Genomic DNA, 5,402 nt, shown 5'->3' with positions numbered 1-5,402 from the left:
CCTCGAGAAAAAAAAAAAAAAGAACATCAAAGCGCCCAGCTGATAATAGTATACCCACATGAAAAAGCATCATTCATCGGACCCCAGCCATGACTCTGACAATGTTAAAAATTCTGTGCTAATCTTAAAGTAAACCTGTCACAGACCTGGGCAAGTCAGACTGAGCCAGATGATGGCTTAAAGGCATAGTCCAATAAAATAAATAAAATAAATGAATAGCAAAAAATCTGCATTTATTAATTTTTTGCATTGGAGCTGGTAAAGCATTGTAACCTTGAACAATGGATCGTGAGTATAATGCACAGACTTCTGCATAATGTTACTCCAGCCCCAGGTACATATCAAGATAAGGACATTCAGTTATTGGCTGGCGAAAGTAATCAAGTGTGGTGACTTGTGCTTCATTGAGAACTCCGGGTCCCCCTGCCATGGTAGAAGACTGGACCTATATTATTCCATTAACAGAGCCATGTGACTAGATCTGTGAATGGATGACGCAGTTGTGCAGGCAGCTGCTTTCACTTTCCGCTTCCCTTTTCCATTTCCTACCTCTGTTTTCCAGCCCCCAATCCATTGATAACCGCCTACTCATCTTCCCATTCCTTATGTGACTTTTATCTCTATCTCTTACATCATATCCTTCACTGATCCTCCCTTGGCAGGAACCATAATTTTGCAAACCTGATTGTTCACTCTGCCCTTCACGTTCATGGAGATGGGAAGTGCACTAAAGGGTACCCATGGATAATAGTTGAGGGGGTTGCCCCCTCTCCTTTTCCAGTTGGCTTTTATCCCATCCGCTGACTCTGTTACTTATACCAAACCTAACACATGGCCATTATTAGTTAGGTGATAGAAAGATAAGAAATAGGAAGTAAAGAGATAAAAAAGAGAACGATTAATCAAATCATATAATAGAACTGAAAACAGGAAATAATATACCTCCTTCTAAAATGGAATTGATTTAAATGTTATATATTTCAAAGGGGAAGAAGCACAGGTGGCAATGTGCAAGATTTGTTGCAAAATGCGTATGTCAGTAGAATATAGTGGGCCATTAATGAGAAGCTCTTTGATTGATTGCTATGGATTAAGGGACTTGGCACATCCTCGGTGCTCTTTGCACAGTAATTATTGAGTAAGCCCGATAGGGTGAACTCATATCAGCACTTTTGTTTTTCAGTTATGAGTGTTTGCAGTTTTTTTTCAGTGACTGGCTGCTCTTTAAGAACAAATGGTCGATCAGTATTTACACTGTTGCTTTAATTCCCCTCCCCTATCCAAAGAGTTTCTAATATTCCTAAAAGCTGCCTTCATTCTGCACATGGACTATACAAATTATAATTGATCAGTGTACAAGGCTCATATCGGCGTGGAAGTCTGATGTGCAAAAATAATCAACGGGGCCCTATGACTTCAGATAACAACCATTTTATTTAACATACATTAGGCTCAACTCACAAAACTTTTTGCAGAAGGATAAAGAAACTGTACTTTCAGCCACATGACTGTAATTTTCAAATCTCATTGGCTCTCAAGTAGAAAAAATGTTATTAAACAAGGATCCCTTTTTAGTTGTACTAGTTTTGTGAGTTTGAGAACTGAATTCACAAAGCTTAAACACAAGGAGAAGTATCTTTACTTTAGACCTTATTTATAGACATATGACTGTAATGTTAAAATCTCATTGGACTTTACTAAAACATAAATGTCACTTTCTTTGAAAATGGGTTTCCCTAATCTAGTATGTTGGCTTTGTGAACTAACCCTAGATCTTCAAGCTTCCATCTTTGCATTTGGAGAAGCAGTAATTCACTATGGCTGTGCCGTACCGCCAAGCAGGAAGTACTTATATATCAATGTGTATATATACATATATATATATACTGTATATATAACAAAATGTAAAGGTATTATCATTACAAATTTCTAAGATTATTTACAATTAGCTGGACACAAGTCCGTACTTTCCCCTAAAGATATATAAATAGCAGAAGCTCCAAAGTCAGTACCACGTAGAGTTTGATAATGAACTCCGTGCCTCTAATAATCCACGTTCATTTTTCTTTCTGATACAAGCTGGAATTCTCAGACCAATAACACTGACTGTAGGATGGAGTATGTGCATAGTTTGGTACTAGCAGGGGCCACTGGGAGGTCAAAGGCACTATTTATTACTGCGCCGAGTTCCTCTGCAGGCCTGACAGATAACTGGTCTGCTGCCTGTTTTTACAGTTGTACATTGCTTTTAAGGTTACAGAGGAAGCACAATATAGACAGACAGAAAGCCATTCAAATCCCCTGGTGGTGTGGGCCTAGCAGCATCCAACTCGGCGTTCTTAAGATGTCGATGACAATATGCCAAAGTTTAAAGCGGAGGGCAGAGGGAGAATCCCTCCCTACACGCACACTCCTTCTGATCCCAAAGTAATATATGAAACTCAGGTTCATAATACAAGAGCCTGGACTGGGTTCCACTAGAATTTTTATCCTAATGGTGTGAAAATGGATTTACAGAGCTCCACGCTAGGAATGAGTACTCTTTTGCTTTGCACTTTCTGGTTAGTTGGAACCCGTCTGTTTATGGATTAAACACTTTTAGAGGTTGTAATGCCACATTTCTATGAAAGTCCGTCCCGCGTCCGCAGTCAGTGACAAAGAAATTAACCAAAAAATATTCAAGTCCAATTAAAGCCACAGAAATTGTTATTCAGCCGCACAGACATTGTACTAGCAACCCTTATCTTCATAGTGTGAATTCCTCCTTTCCATAATTACTTAATCTGCAGCTAACTGTGCTCTGTGATTCCATCTGCAACTGATTGCCTCTATGAGTCCATCTGCCGCTGATTGCCTCTATGATTCCATCTGCCGCTGATTGCCTCTTTGAGTCCATCTGCCACTGATTGCCTCTATGAGTCCATCTGCCGCTGATTGCCTCTATGATTCCATCTGCCACTGATTGCACTCTATTATTCTATCTGCTGCTGATTGCCTCTATGATTCCATCTGCTGCTGATTGCACTTTATGATTCCATCTGCCGCTGATTGCACTTTATGATTCCATCTGCCACAGATTGCACTCTATGATTCCATCTGCCGCTGATTGTGCTATATGATTTAATCTGTCGCTGATTGCCTCTATTATTCCATCTGCCGCTGATTGAGCTTTATAAATTCCATCTGCCGCTGATTGTTCTCTAAGATTCCATCTGCTGCTCATTATGCTGTATGATTTCATCTGCCACTGATTGCACTCTATGATTCCATCTGCCACTGATTGCGCTTTATGATTCTATCTGCCGCTGATTGTCTCTGTCATTCCATCTGCAACTAATTGTGCACTATGATTTCATCTGCTGCTAATTGCACTCAATGATACTATCTGCCACTGATTGTGCTCTAAGATTTCATCTGCCACCAATTGCGCTCTATGCGCTCTATGCGCTCTATGATCCTATCTGCCACTGATTGCCTCTATGATTCCATCTGCTGCTAATTACGCTCTATGATTTAACCTGCAGCTGATTGCGCTGTAACATTTCATTTGCCGCCTTCCACATCACTAGAAGACACGATAGGGTCATATGGGCTGGTGGATTGCATCACAGTGCTCACTTAGGGATCATACATTCAACACACATGGAAGTGTTGGTTGTTAAAGATTTAGCAGCCACTGTAGCTCTTCATAAAAGCAAAGACCCAAAGCACAAGCAGAGGGACAGGTAAGGTAAGTATTTTTTTTACAGGAAGCAGTAATATTTAAGTTTTTGTTCTAGTGACATAGTCACATTATTCAGGTCCCTGCAATCCACCATAGCCAGGTTTTGTTTGGTATCTTTATCCTCATTGGAGAAACTCATCCTCTCTATTTGTTCTGGTGACCACTACCATTGAAACAGAAAATGAGGGAAAATCCAAAAATGTAGGTTCTCACCAAAACAGGAAATCTTCCACGTGTTCCAATAGGGAATGTCCCTCACTTTTGTATCTATAGAACAGGAAGTGAAAGGTACATCTACCCCAATGGGACAGGGCAAGAAAAAAGGCTACCAGGGGTTTTTATTTTTTACCATTCCCAACTCTGTCTAGAACTAAAACAAGTTTTTGCTATAGAGATACTACAAATTTCAATTTCCCTTAGAGTTCAGCTTTAAAATGATACAGCTAATCTGGAGACCCCCAACTACAGGTCACATGTATGTCATGGAGCTACGTCACTCTGTGCTGAAATCCCTCACTTCCAAATGACCGACCTGAAAGGAGACAGATCTCCTCTATGTTGACTTATCAGTGTGAACAGACATTGCTGGGGGAGCCTTGAAGATTTATACCGGGATTTTTCTTGGAAGTGTGGCATCAGATTTGAAAGGAAACACACAGCCATCAATACACTTCCGAACTGATAAAAGCCTGCCAGTGGCAGCTAACCTGCTTTCAACTCTCTTTTGTGAAACGACATGACCAAGCATGCACTTAGAAACATAGACGGGTGATGGCAGAAAAAAGACCAAGTGGCCCCATGACTCTGCGCCTTTTTTACATTTTTTTAACCTTTTTTTCTGAGTATAGATCCATGTTGGTACCAAGTCTAAATTTAAATTCACTTACTGTTGACTGACTCACTGCCTCTGCTGGAGGTCTGTTCCGAGCATCAACTACTTTTTTGGTAGATGAATACTTTCTAACAGTAAGTAGAAGGTAAGCAGCCATTTTTAAATTAGGCTGTGTGAATGGGAACATGTAACAAATCTAAAGTAGCTGTTATCCTAATTTGGCTGAAATGAAAATACTCTCTAAGGTACTTAAAAGAGAACTATATGGTAAGTGTTTTTCCCCATAGTTCTCTTAAGGGTCACGGGAGGACATATACTAGCGTCCTCCTGTGACCCAAAGCTCAGTATATAGGTATACTGAGACCGCTGCAGTTGGGATGGATCCTGACAATGCTGTTGAGATCCACCCAGCTGCGTGCGTGCCAGGTGGCCCTGCCTATCTAGAGGCAGAGCCAGCTGTACCCGCCCCCTCCCCTGTCCGTTCCTCCAATCAGCGCTGGAGGATCGGAGAGGTAGGGAGGGGAATCCGTGCAGGGAGCCGTGACTGACAGATGATCGTGAAGTGAGCGAGCGACGTTATGTGTTCGCTCACATCCCGATCTATTGAGCTGAGGTGTGACAGTTTAAGGCCCCATTCACACTGCGCGATTCGATATCGCGCAAATGCTTGCATTGAGCAAACTAGAATCGGGGCAAAATCCGCTCCAAAAAGGGTCCTGCAGCCTCTCCTGATTAGGGATGAGCTTGAGTTTAGACCAAACCTAAGGTCATCTGAACCCAGAAGAAAAATGTCAGTGCTGGCCCAATCAGCTGCAGCCGGGGCATTACTTGCCCCACAGTTGTATG

Source organism: Nanorana parkeri, unplaced genomic scaffold (assembly GCF_000935625.1).
Source record: "Nanorana parkeri isolate BGI_ZX_2015 unplaced genomic scaffold, ASM93562v1 scaffold30, whole genome shotgun sequence".
In the NCBI taxonomy this organism is placed as follows: Eukaryota; Metazoa; Chordata; class Amphibia; order Anura; family Dicroglossidae; genus Nanorana; species Nanorana parkeri.
Note: the sequence above shows the minus strand (reverse complement) of the source record.